This window comes from Boleophthalmus pectinirostris, unplaced genomic scaffold (genome assembly GCF_026225935.1).
Source record: "Boleophthalmus pectinirostris isolate CB_2022bp ecotype Guang Dong unplaced genomic scaffold, ASM2622593v1 HiC_scaffold_4, whole genome shotgun sequence".
NCBI classification, from domain to species: Eukaryota; Metazoa; Chordata; class Actinopteri; order Gobiiformes; family Gobiidae; genus Boleophthalmus; species Boleophthalmus pectinirostris.
Genome location: NW_026571353.1, coordinates 25,650,078 through 25,664,913, shown reverse-complemented (window position 1 = coordinate 25,664,913; position 14,836 = coordinate 25,650,078). Strand labels below are relative to the sequence as shown.

At 38.2% G+C, this 14,836-nt stretch overlaps 1 long non-coding RNA gene across 1 annotated transcript in view; it reads right to left on the bottom strand.

Moving 5' to 3' along the window:
* The window catches only part of LOC129411278 (uncharacterized), an 81,879-nt gene extending 71,570 nt beyond the window's left edge, over nt 1–10,309 (bottom strand). Inside the window, exon 1 of the long non-coding RNA XR_008633234.1 lies at nt 10,034–10,309. This is a non-coding gene — a long non-coding RNA (uncharacterized LOC129411278). The remainder of the gene's footprint in view (nt 1–10,033) is intronic.
* Between the last annotated feature and the right edge of the window lie 4,527 nt (nt 10,310–14,836).

Below are 14,836 nucleotides of genomic sequence, written 5' to 3'. Positions count from 1 at the left end.
AATTGACACTATATTATTTGTGTTTATTATAACCACTGGTTGACACAAGAAACATGATTAGTGAGATGTAGCCAAACAATTCTTTTGCATTGTACATGGGCAATTAAAGTGGCAATACACAACTTTCATGGTGGAACTGTCACCATGGATATGTTATTGCTTTGCCTGGAATGTTCTACAGTATGGCATTAAATTTGTTGTTGAATGACTAGAATAGATGTTTGTTTTGAATTGAAATAACTTGCTTTAAAAACACACAAACTAATTTTAGATTTAACATCAGGGGCAAATAGTAAATGGTCACATTTTTTAGCATTTTTCCATTACAACACTCAAAGCACTTTCCTTCAAGGAACCAATCACCTATTCACACGCACACTCATACACCAGTGTGCACCAGCCTTGGAGGTGGGTTGCCCAAGGACACAACAACCTGTGGGTCAGTGGATCTGACCGCTCTACTTATGTGTTTGTGTCGAGAGCAGAATTCGAACTGCCAACCTTTAGAAGATTGGACAAGCATTACACCAACTGAGCTAGATGTTCTAATTTTTTTTACATGTATTGCAAGTGTAAATAGTTGTCACATTTCATATATTCATTAGTCTCTACAGTCCAGATGATTGCATGGGAAATAGCATAGATTTCACGTTTGACTTGGAGCCTTGCCTTCACACTGTGCACATTATTACAGTCACACCATGGGCCAATCTGATCCATGTCACACTGAGACACAGAGTGCTTCTGGGGCTGCACTTCTCACTGATCAACAACAAATTCAAATCTGTCTGAAATAATCATTTCTCCTTTTCATAAACTAATGATTCTGCATGCAGCTGACAACATATATTTATTTAAACTTTTATTTAAAAGTACACTTTGTAAATTCCACAGCATAAACAGTATAAAGAGGTAAGCCTACTCACAATAAGAGTGCATGTTTTAAAATATTTTAGCAATAAAATACCTAGGCCTAATTATAAATATAAGAAAAATTGAATGCCATACTTAGGAACATAGCATAGCAGCTCCATGGAAGACGGATCCTCACAAGAAAACTTACAGGTTTTTCTTATAGTTTGTCTGTGACCGCTGAAAGATGGAACATGCAAGAACTGTGAGGTTTAAGTTCTAACCATTACGTCATTGTGCTGTTAGTTATAGTTTATTTATTTATTTATTTATTTCTCAACAACTTTCCACCCTCAGCTAGTGCGTGCAATTGTGCCCTGTCATCTTCCATGTTTAGTCTGCCTCTGAAATCATTGCATATTTATGAAGTTTACCCCATGTTACCCCACATCCCACCCTCACCCCTCCCACACCCACGCCTCTCCTGTTTGGCCACTCACTCAGGAGTCAGGAAGGGCCCATCGTCCGGTGACAACTGCCATCATCGGTGCATGACTGTGAAGAAAAGTGTTCAAATCTTCTGGGGGCTGTCTCTGAATGGGCCCCCATAGATCTACATTTGCCTGACACTGTGAGTGACAGAGCCAATCGGCCAATCACTGCCCTGGAGACTGACGTTTACAGGTGAGAAGGGCGGGACGTGTTTGAGTGATTGACAGGCTGTCACTGAATCAATGGGGCATCCTCTGTTGTGGTGTATGAATGTGTATGAGAGTGAGTTAGGGGGGCAGTGGGAGGGGCATGAGTGGTCAGTTCTGTACAAATTACCCAACGCACTTTGAGTGTAGTGACAGGTAGGATCTGGACTGTCAAAGTGGTCCCTCCCATATCTTCAGAGGACTCAGGACAGAATGTATTATCAGAGATCTGTCAGGAGTCTCTGCGGGTTATATCACGGCTATTTCTGCTTTCTTTTTTTTTTCTTTCTTCTTTTTTCCTTTTTACAAAAGAAACTGTAAACTATTTCTTGTTGAAGTAAAAGTTGTTCTTTAGATACTACTTAAAGGTCCTATCCTACACAAAATTGACTCTTATAAGCTTTAAGCCATTTTATAATCTTGTTACCCGCTAAAACATACCTTGGATTGTGTTTTGTTTCACTCACACATGTTTAAGTAACCAGTTATTATTAGTCTGTCTACATCTCCAAAACTCAAAAATCTCTGTTCCACCTCATAATTTCATGTAGTGGTAGTTGTCAAGTTAACAGCTACCTTTTTACATTTTGTTCAGAAGAGATTGGCATATCCAGGGTTGAAATTATCCACATAATTCTAGTGAAGGGGACGTATATGGAGTTGAAAAACACAGTGGAGCACTATATGGAATACATGACATCACAATGTGGAACAGAGTGTTTTCAGTTTGCTGCAGAAACTCAGCCTTAATATGCTTGGCTGGTGTGTTAAACATGTGTGAATGGAACAAAAACCTCTAATTGTTACCAACAGTTCGGTACTGAGTGAGACATGATACTATTTATATAACCTTAACATCTCTTTGAATTTTAAAGAAGTGTTGAAATCGTGATTCAGTGCCTACTTTTAACATCAATAAAACTAAATCGAAATCATACTTGGAACAGCATGTACAGATCGATAATGAAAATGAAAAGTTCTCATTAAAACAGGAGTACCACAAGGGTCATTTTTCATCCCCTTGTTATTTACATTGTATATCTATGATCTGCCAAGTAATTTCCATCGTGGATCAATAAAGCTGCTTAAAATTAGTTACATAAAAACTACCAGATTAAATAAGACACAGAGTGATTTCAACTTGAACTAAGGTGGGGGTGTTCCGTATGTATGTGTACAGCATAAAATTCAGCAAGCACTTACCATGGTGACACAATCGCAGTCAAAAAAAAAAGTTAAAAGATTGTTTGAAAAAATACAAAATGGATTTAAAATACACATTTTCAGAAGCTTGTCATGAATACGAGTGTTTATGGTTCTGTGAAGGTGTTTGATTTTCAGCAAAAATAGCTAATTCTAATCTAAATTGTATAACAGAGCTTTAGACAGAGCAGTGTCTACAGTTAGCACTGTGGGAATATTGATAACACCACCTGTAGTATCAGCCTTGTTTGCATTGAAGTTACAAAAAACTTTAATTAAATAAAAATCATAAAACAAAATACACAGAACTGTTAAAACAACAATATGGAGCCAGCAATGCAAAGTGTTAATATCTTCACCACACTTTGACAGACCAATCCTTGACACCACAGACCACCGGTGATCTCACATCTGGAGTTTTGAATGAGTGAGGTCGGATGTTTCGCGTCAGCACTTTTACATATCTATCACCGTGGAGATGCTTTGGTAGGTAACTATCAGCTGCTTACATCACTGTTGTGGACGCTGCATGGTCTGTGTCTCCGGTTTGCCTCTAGAGGTTTGTATTCTGGGGAGAAATCATTCAAGAGGGCTTTTAACTGCTTTAAATTGCCTGGTTTTCTCAGACATGTACTGCCCTCATGTGGCCAGGATGTGAACTGCAGAGCGTGGGAACAGTCAGCAACATGTGTAATTGGTTAAAACGTATTGCGTAAAGGGAAATAACTTAAATTCTGAATTCTAATTATGGTACTAATTATGGTGGAGATGATGGGACGCAGGCCTTTTACTGACAATATTCAAATCTAGGCACAAAATGGTTCAATTTACTGGTGCATAATGACAACTTAAATGATTTAGTCTTTTTATAACGATTGTCCATTTAACTCCTTATCTTATGAATGTAATATTAAACATACTATAATATGCAAAATTGTCTCTTGTGCATTTTAAGCCATGCTATATACCTCCTAAAAACATACCTGGAGTTGTGTTTATTATTAGTCTGTCCGCATCTCTAAAGTTAACAGCTACCTTTTAGCTTTTGTAAGTAGAGACGGCACTCATTAACCTCACTAACGAGACTAACTGATATATTAAGGGTAATAACGTCTTTCCCCTTGATAAAATTCACCGAACATTCTCATTATCAATCTTGGAAATCGTTGACGACACAGAATATATGGCTTTTCGCTAATTGGCTGGTGCCCGAACTTGCACTTCCGGGGTTTTTGTGAACTGTTTAGTGTATTCCGACTCCTGACCTAGTCGCTGGAGAGAAATGAAATTAGGTGGCACTAGGTGGCGCCAGCCTGACTACACTTCCTGTATTACAACGTATGAAATCACAAGGTGGAACAAAAGTCTATAATAAATAAATATGCAGGATTTGGGTGTGAATAAAACAAATCACAATTCCAGGTATGTTTTTGAAGAGGAAACATTATATATAAAATAGATCAGAAAATAGCGCAATATGGGCCCTTTTACATTGGTAATAAAAAGTTTTCATGGTGTTTTCATTATCAAAAATCATTTGGTCCATGGTGGAAGAACAGTAATCGTCTTTATCATTAGTTAGTGAGTCGCTGGTTCAATTCCAGGCCAGCTGACGAAACAAACTTTACATGTGCTACTAATTCTCTGCTGAGTGTTAGAGCAGTAAATCAGCGCTTTCTCGTAGATTTCCCCAAGAGCACATTTTTGCATTTGTGGCTCGAATAGGAATGCCTGCATATAATATCTGAACACATAAATTCTCACGCTTGGCAATGAGCAATGTCTTTTAACACATAGACTCCTTGTGTGAATCTGAATTTAAGTAGAGGGCCATGCTGTAGTGTCTCCAGTCACTGAATCTCCATCTTGTGTGACATAGAGAGACATGTTTGTGGATTTATTGCATGTGCGGGAGCTTGTGGCGCCTCTTTGGGTGGTCCCAGAGACAAAGCATGTGCTGATCTGGTGCACTGTGTCTCTATGCAGTCATTATACAGTGTGTGTGTCCATGTGTGTGTCCATGTATGTTATTAATGCGATGTTGACGTGGTTGTTGAGTTCGGTCATGCTCCGGCCCACCTGCTGCTGACAGACAACAAATGAAGGCTGAATGAAGATTCGTAGGCGTAGACAATCAAGGAAAATGCACAGAGTATGTTTATTATGCAAGATCTTTACAAGTTTTAATGTAGAAGCTAAAAGAGCCCATTTTATAATTTCGTTTGCTCATGAAAAGCATAACTGGAGTTGTGTTTTGTTTCATTCACACGTATAAACACACAAACCCTGCACATTTAGGTTCTTCTTTCAAGCTGAAAACACTCTCTCTAGAATTATTTGGATGATTTAAGGAATTTCCAATCTCTACTGAACAAAAGGTGAAAGACAGCACTTGACTTGAACTACCACTACATGACATCGCAAGGTGGAAGAGGGCATTTTGAGCTCTGAAGATGTAGACAGAGTAATAATGAAATGTTACTCAGGCATGTGTGAATGAAACAAAACACAACTCCAGGTATATGTTATTTGGTTATTTTTTCAGGCCAAGAGTTTATTTTCCATACCTTTTCGACTGCTCACTAACTGTCATCACGTGACCACTCTGAAGAAGACCGCTAGTGAGCAGTCGAAACTGTCAGATATGAAAATAAACTCTTGGTCTGAAAAAAGAACCTAATAACATAAATTAACGAAAGACCAAATGAACCTCATTGGACAACTCCAGGTATATTTTGATGACATTATAAGATTATAGTATGGCTAAAAGTTTGCAAGACTCAATTTGCATAATGGTTCACTCCATAAAATTTTATTGGATTCCTGCTTGTCTCCATTGAGATGTCACAGCTTTGTTTGGAATGTTCCACAGTATGGAATTTAACTTGAAAATGATGCATCCCTAGCCTAATTCATCAGACGGTTTCACTTCCTAGAAACCGTCTGACCTTGCAGTGTTAGGATTTGTTCGCTCGATGGTAGGCGGTACTTTTTTATTTAACCAATCACTGCTATTTGGTTGTGACGTATGTAATATGCCGCGAACAGCACTAACTGGTATATTAACTTTTTCCCAAATCCTGTAGGAAGAAAGGCAATAACGTCTTTCCTCTTGAAAAAATTCACCAAACATTCTCTTTGTTCCAGCTTTAAATCCTTGATCTCTGAAATCATTTGCAACACAGAATGTACGGCTTCGTTTACATCCATCTTGACCGCCTTGTTTATTGTTGTGCTGTACCACAAAAAGGGCCTCCTCATGGTTTCACAGCTCTTCGCTGATTGGTCAGTGCACAGTCTACAACTTCCGGGTTCTTGCAAACTGTCTAGTGTATTCGATTTTTGACCTAGTCGCTGTAGAGAAATGAAATTGAGCGGAGGCACTAGGTGGCGCCAGCCTGCATTCCTACTATGAGTGAGGTAGCATCTTTTGGTCTGGCAGTGCCACCTGTTTAATGCCATACTGTGGAACTTTCCAGGCAGGGTAATAACATCTCCACGGGGACAAGAATATGACAAACCTGCACTGCTTAAAAGTTACATAGTGCGTCTTTAAATGAGTATATTGTCAGTGAATATGATGAACGCTTTTCAAATGTATAAAACCACAAAAAACTGCAGGGTAATACTGGGGTAGACTGATTGAGGCAATGGGCTCTATAACCACAAATTACTCACAGACAAACCACACTCATACTAGACAAGGTGGTTGAAGTGTCTTGCCAAAGGACACAATAACAGTGTGCACCGGTCACAGCTGGAATCAAAATGCGAACACAAGGTTGTAGGGCAAACAGTCTAACCACTGAGCTACTGCCTGAGTGCTAATCCTAAACCATTATGTACTGAGGCATGCTAATCAAGGCCAAACAATGCACACCACTATCTTTAGAAAATGTCTGACACGCAATTTTATATTATAGTGTCCAGCTCCTGCTTGTCTCCATGGAAGTGTTATTGTTATGCCTTAAACATTCCAGGGTATGGCATTAACTGAGCTACTGCTTCTTTGATCAGACCTTGATTGCTGTCGTCTTAAACCGATTGTCCACTGAGCTGTGTTAATTGGATTACAATGCCATGCCAATGCTCCGAGACAATGACATACATGCAATAGAGGTCCCACCACCTGCGTGTCTCACAGGTTATGTTGTTATGCCAGGAAAGTTTCACAATATGGCATTAATCATATTTAGTTTTTATTCAAATACAGGTGTTTAAATTGTTTGTTTTTGTTGTTGTCTTTCCTCTGATGTGACCTGTACAACACTTGGTTGTCTTCAAGGAGATAATTTATTTGAATTTGAATGCCTTACTGTGGAACATTCTAGATTTTAATGTTTGAGGTTACGTTTATATGATGACGATCTGAACAGAAGAGGCAAAAGTGGCGTTGCGTCTTCAGTTTTATTCCACGTTTAGATGAGCGTTTTTTGGAGGAAATTTTCGTGCATACGGTGATGCAAAAGTGTGTGGAATTCGATTGGGTATGAATGCCAGGTTTCTGTGTACTGTATGTGTGACATAAATGCGTATGCGACGTGAGCAGATCTGACCAGAGTTTTGCGTCTTGGGCAGTGTAGACGGAAATGCTACGATGGAGCGTATTCAACTTCTCCACTCTGTAGGGTGGTTTCAGATGTTTGTGTTTTTAAGCCCCACAAACGCCGTCATCATCTAAACGAAAGACACTTCTGATAAAATATTTTGTCGTTTTTACCCACTCATATAAACAGGAACATTATATCTCCATGGAGACTAGTGATGGGACTTTTGCCTCTTTTATAGGATCCGAATCTTTTGGACGCATTCATGTCAAAGAGATGTTCAGAAGACTGTCTCTTTTATATTTATATGACAGAAGCCAATGTGAAAACTCAGATTATCTACAAAATAATCACAGAGAGAAATGGCCAAGGCTCAAGTCTGTTTAAAATGGTTCCAATTGAAACTGGGGGTGTAATTACCCTTAACTACAATATAAAAAATAACAGTTATTAAAATGCCAAATATATATTTTTTGAGCAAAATAACTCAATTGTGTTGCCTGCTCCACTTGTGTGCTGATACATGTGTTAGTTCTGTATAAAAATACATAGAAATTAGAAAGAAAAAAAATGTGGTTCTTTTAAAAAATGAGGTCCAATTCCAAACATTCACTTTACCGACTAGTTCACGAACGTCACATCACTAATAGAGACAAGAAGGTGGCCGACCCTGCACCAGAAATGTCATTGTGCACCTTTAAAAACAACTTAATAACATGGAAATTCAGAGTGACCACTTCTAATAGAATTTTTTGTTAAAATTTTTTTATCTGTTATTTGGAAATTGGTAACCTTCTAAAACCTCTAACTGCTTTCACCATAATAACCTTAAATGCTTTAGAGGGCAAAATCCAACAGCCAAACTTTCACTTATCCACTTTAAGCACAAGTATGAAATGACCCAAAATTGCCCATTCAGAATCTGGTGACTTCATCTGACCTTCACAGAAAAGGCCTGTAATAACTCAGGTAAAAGGGCTGAAGCTTTTATGTTTCAAAACACCAAATCAGCCTCCGGGAGAGAAGAAAACCATAGAAAACATTTAACAGTAGGAAAGAAAAGTCAACATGGTAACATTAAATACAAGGAAAGGATGAATAACAACTCACTTCTTTTCCTTTGAGAATATTTTCTTGATCTTGGGGAGGTTTTAAAGTTTTATTTATTAATTATTAATTTATTTGCTTATTTTGTACAAAAAGTTATCTATTTACTAACCAGTATTTGCCTCAAAACAAAGAGGAGGGAGGAGACATCCAGGGAATGCAAGGCAAAACTCATCCAGCAGAGGGCAGTATTCAAACAGCTGTAAACTATAACTGTAAAACCACAGCTGGTATAGTTTGGTACAGTTATAAATAATTAGTCAAAACTAACAATGAAAAGAATTGATTTTTAGAGGGAAAAGCAACTGAAGAGTGAATGATTGTGCTGAGACTCTGGACCTTCTTGTAACTGTTCAAATAATTTTGTTTTTTGTTTGTTGTGCAAACATCCAAGTGTTAAAAAAAAGTATTTTCTAAAACTTGGCTAAAAAAAAAAAAAAATCTATATACAATATTTACTGCACAAAATCAATCGTATAACTACCCAAATCATTCAGCTCCCCCCCACACTTTCTTCTCATGTCCACACGATGTCACTGTTCAGATCATAAACTCAAATGGAAATTAAAGCCAAACCGACAGCTCCTCCACCAGAGAAATTACAGAGTACCTTTAAAATTGGATAATGTGACAGATTCTAGACAAACTCTAGAAACTAGGCCACAGGTCACATGATTTTTATGGTCAAGAGCACTGTCAGACTAAGATGATGCATGAAAAAAAAAAAAAGTTACATATAGTGCGCATTTAAAATTCTAAAAAGAAGTATAAAAACTAGAGAGTAGGTCTCTTTGACTTTTATAATCAGGAGCACATTAATGAATGTTCTGCAAATTTTCACGAATTAATGTCAAAGTAATTTTTTTTTCTTTGCATACTAGCAACTAAGCATTCCTATAGGTGGAGCTGCAGTACTGATAGTTGTGTTTGACATACCAATGGAATCTGGGTCATGCAGTGTATAACTGATAGAAATTTCAGCACGATCGGACTAAGTATGTGCGTGTAAGATATTTTAAACTATTTTTTGGAGTCATTTCAGCCCCTGCTGGACAACCGTGAAAAATGTGGCCGGGAGAGGTTATCAAAGAAACAGGAAATGAAGGCGTTATTTGCTGGCGTGCAACAGACAAACTTATTGGTCCCCACTCCCATTCTAGGTGGCGCTGTTGAGTCGGATCGCTTCAGACATTGTTGCAATTAACTTCGTTAATGACTAGAGTCAATAAAAAGAACCCCACAAAGAATAATTATTACAAACATGTAAAAGCCTTATGACTCCTGTCCACAGTCTTTGCTCCTGTCTGAATCTAAAACGCACATAAATGGTTTACAGAGAGCGCCCTCTAGTGGAAAAGGCTGTTATGCACAGCAGGTAAACACTTATCAGCAAGATTCGAGATTCAAAAGTATCTTTTGTGTACTTCAGTGCAGGTGTTACTGCCTTCAAGTAAAACAGAGTGACTATAACAAGTCAACATCACCAGGCTTTGCCCAACATGCTGAGCAGTTTATGTGAAACTAAAATCCTAAGTACCTGGTGGCTCCCATACACTCTGGTTAACCTAGCACACATACCACGCAAATTGCATGATCAAAAACAGCTAATTGAATAAAGTGACTCACCATGCTGTCTTCAGGTCGCTCTCGTGTCTCCTTTATACGAAATTCTTAACGTCCAGATTCACTGTTTTATCCTGACATGTCCATAGACATGTCCACAGACATGTCCAAACATGTAAAGTGGTGACAAATTTACAGTCCTCTTTGAAAAACGATCTTTCTCTGGGGCTCTTGCTCCATTGTCCAGTACTTTAGATAAACTTTACTTCTCTACCTTTAAATCTAACTTGTAAAACAGTCATTCAAATGTGCCTCCTCTTCACCAACGCAAGGTGGGCCTGTGACTCTCGCACCGCTGCCCACACGATGCCCTACTCAAAAATAAATATTGGCAACAAATATATAACTTATGTAAATACAACTAATTTAATTTATTTATATAGATACTTAAATGTCTTAAAACCTGAGCGACATATAGAAAAAAAGAACAACAAAAAAACTTAGCAATAGGTATATATATTTTTTTTCAATATAAATGTATGGGCTCTTGGGGGCCCTCTGGTGGCCTCGGGACCATAAGCAACTGCTTAGTCCGTTTATAGGCCGGGCTTGCACGCAAAGCTCCTATGGTTCAATTACTGAGGTCTGTGGAGTAGGCTGCTCCAGCTCATGTCCCACTAGTGTTTTGGATCCACTAAAACACAAGGTTCTTCTCTGGAGCCCAGACTGCACATGAGGCGCGGAGTCTCAGTGGAGCTTTCCTGGTTAAACAAAGGGCAGACAGCAGGGAATGAACCAGAGAACTGTGTTTCTATGAGACACAAAGGAAACAGAGATAAACAGTGCACCTTTTACTTTCCTCTTACCATTCACAGAGACACTAGAGTCACTGTTGTTTTAGTTTATTGTTTTTATTTTAACAGGGACCATATGCAAACACATTCATTTCATGTAAGAAGAGATGCTTTACACCAGATTTAGTTAAAGCTATTTTCCATCTGCAATCTGCAGCCCTCGGGCAGGTCTTTTGTCCTCATATCACAGTTTGTGTTATGTCTGATGTCAGTAGCACTAACAGAGGCTTCAGTTGAAAAAAAAAAAAAAAAAAAAAAAAAGGTTGTCTTTGAGGTTCAAACAACATGCTCAAAGACCAGTCTAAACATTCCCAGACTGTGAGTTTCAAATAGTTGTGCTGATTTTGCAGGGGACTTTCTGCACCTCCCTCTGTACATCCCCGTCCAGTGGTCACAGAAATGAGCCTTGAATGTCAAACAACATATGGCCATTAGTGTGTGCTGTTGTTCTGTATGTGCTGCCCCATGGTAAAAATAGACCAGGACCAGATGCTAGCTCCCATTACATTGTATGGGAAGCTGACCTACAAATGCACTGCCAGATAACTTACCACCTCACTTTCAGTTTGCTCGAAAGCACTTTTGTTTTTCTATCTCAGAGTGACTCATCCTCTTCATGATCAAATCTGAGCATCGTCTTTCCAATAAAGAGATGGGCGGAGGTCAGCTCCGGAGCATCAGCTGAGAGGAGAGAGGCTGAGGAGAGATGTGATTGGCTAGCCCAGAGTCGGAAGAGTGCTTTAGATCAACACTTTGAGAGAAGACTGTTGGATTCTGGGAAACAAAGTCACAACTGGCAGGCTGCAAAACACCTTACATAATCACCCTAGTTTTTTCCTGCTCCCGCCTCCTTTACGATAGAAATCATTAGAACAATTCGCCAGAAGCTATCATAATAATGGTGCTTCCGGGAAGAGAGAACATCCATTTTTCCTCATAGACAACAGTGTTTCCCAATCAGAGGTGCAGGGATATGATAGCATTTCCAGGATTTATTATTTGCAGTCTTTTTGTTTTGATGCACTGACTGAAAAGTGCCTTGAGTGTGCATGTCCCAAACCATTTTCTGTTTATTAGAATGATTCAAGAAAGTCATCTACTACACTGATCTATGTAACCCCCTGCTTTTCCATGGAGATGTGGTTGTTTTGCTTGGAAATTTCAAAGTATGACATTTAACTTCTCTAGTTCCATGGAGACAAGCAGGTGGTGGACCTCTCACCAAAAACTTACATAGTGCACTGTTAATTTAAATTAGGATAAGTGGCTATACCAATTTGCCATAACACACTAACATAAAATTAAACATATGGGTTACTTAATCTATATTTGTTTATCTATATATGTATGTATGTATGTATGTATGTATGTATTATTATTATTATTACTATTAGTAGTAGTAGTAGTAGTAGTAGTAGTTGTAGTTGTAGTAGTAGTAGTAGTAGTAGTAGTAGTAGTAATAGTATTAACATTGGAGAATTTGCAACAAAAACTCCTATACAGTAACTATTGCAGTTGATAAATAAATAAAACTAAATATTAATGTAATAAATTTTACACAATTTTACTATTATTAACAAAACTTTTCTGCAAATTGTGCTTCAATTTATAACTTTTACTATTGCTTACATATTGCAGTAATTAGCAGTGATGTTAAAAACAATTGTTAATGTTAATGTTTTGATCTGTGGTGCTGGTGTTCTTCCACTAGAGGGCAGCACAGTCTTTCTTTAAAAACGACGACAAAGCACCAGGACGTGCAAATCTACAGAAATGTCTGTCTCTACTGTTGCTGTGACATGAAACTGGCCTTTGTCTGGTTAACAAGACAATGGTTTTGGGGACTGTCAGAAGCATTGAGACTTTAAAAAAAAAAAAATTAATCCAATAATAGTGTGTAAAAGCAGCATCAAATAACACTAAGCAAACACACGTCTTTTGAATAAATCATGTTAATCTACAACGAGATTATGTTGACCCTGACTTCAAAGCAGATCAAAATGGTTTATCTGTGGCTAAAGATAAAATCAGGGAAACTATTTGTGTTCCATAGAAGTGGGATAGTCACAGCCCCAGCACCACTAATATGTGACTCTTACTCAACTCTCTCCAGCCTCTCACAAATATGTTTTCATCATGTTTACACTGGAGACTATTCATCAGGACAGGATCAAAACATGACCTATTTGTGTCAATATTACCAGATAGCATTTCATAGTTAAAGGTAAACTGTGTATCCTTTCTGGTGGAGGATCTGCCACATATATAAAACTGTGAGCGGATTCGCCTCTCCCTAGATCTGACCTGTAACTTGACCTGTTGGCGCTACTAGCTTCTCTCCATGGACATACGTTTACTGTGGGCCAAAACAACATCATCTCCATGGAGACAAGCACATGGTAAACCCTCCACTACATTAGAAAAGTTGCACAGTGTAGCTTTAAGACCTGCAGTGTTGACTGAGATCCTTTTCAGATCGATTAACTCTAGCACACCAGTGATAGTGTTCGTCTTACTGGTAAATACAGAAGTTTGGCAAGTCGTAACCAGCTCTATCCAGTTCAGAGTACTGATGTGTCCTTGGGCAAGACACCACCTTGTTTGTGTGATTGTGTAGTATAATAGTATAAGTAAAAGGTACTGGAAAAGCTGCTTGAATAAACTACAAAGCTTACAAAAACTATGCGTAAAGTGAAATTTGAATGTCTAATTAAAAACCTGTTATATAATGTATTTAGTTTAGTTTTTTTCTTCTTTTTTTTTTTTCATTTGTGAAGCCCTTTTGCAGCACATGACTGGAGCGTCTCTGTACTCACATGGTGTCACCTGACCAAGTGAAGGCCATAACCGGGAGTACAGTATTTGAAGTAGCTGCTCTGACCCTCTTCTGTCATGTGGTGTAGGAATGCTAGGACACACTTTGCCATGACATCACTATCTATGACTATTTAGAGTTGTTACTGTGTGCAACCATCTAAAGACAAAGCAAAAGTTAGAACAAAAGTGCACTGTGTAACTTTTTGGATGGCGTCTGCAACCTGTTTGAGATGTTAAAGTTTTAGGTTAAATTGTAAACTAATCTGTTTTGCATTTATTGAATTACTGGTGTTATTTATTGCTCAAAAATATCTTCAAAAACATCAATTTTTGCATCTTCACAAAACAAACCTATAACTTTCAAGTCCCCATGGTGATTTATAAGTTTCTTTTATAAGAACTTTCTAGGCTGACAGACCCTCCGCAGTGCAACTTTAAAATGGAATGGAATGGTGGTGTTTTGTGGATGTTTGTGTGCTCCCTTGGGTGCAGCCCCGGCCCAAACGGGGTCTTACATAATAGATCATGTAAGCTGTTTTCACTGGTGAGCGGGCGATATCACCTCTCATCTGAAGGGCACCTCCTGTACACAGTGTCCTGGGCACTAACTCTTCTACAACTTTCCTCTGCGTCTCCTCCAAGTCTGCCTTCCTATGTTTACACTGCAGAAAACAAAATGCACGAAGGTTTTCTCTGTAGTTTGATGCAGTTTGTTTAAAGTTTAGTACATTTGGTTAAGGTCAGTTTTCATTTTTTGCATGGTTCAGTTGTAAAAATGATCTTAATCATACAGTTATAAGGTACTAGGGCTGGATGTCATTAAGAAGTTGCCTACCTCGATACATAGCCCACGATACGATACATATCTCGATACAGTGCACTTTTGGTACGATACGGTATATTTCAAATCAATTCAATACAGTTCAATAAAAAATAAAGGCTAAATGATGCCTGTGATACTAAAAGTCTTTGTTAAACCGCTTCTTTTGCAAAGTGAATATGAAATACACCCATTTTAATCATCAAAACAGTGAAAATGTCAAATGTGTTGCATGAAAAGGTGTTGCAGCAAAACTATAGCTCTGTCACAAAATAATTTAGTAAAATATACCAAAAAATACTCTTGACGATATATCGATATAGCAGTCCCCGATATCAATACTGTATCATCATATTGAACAATACCATGTATATA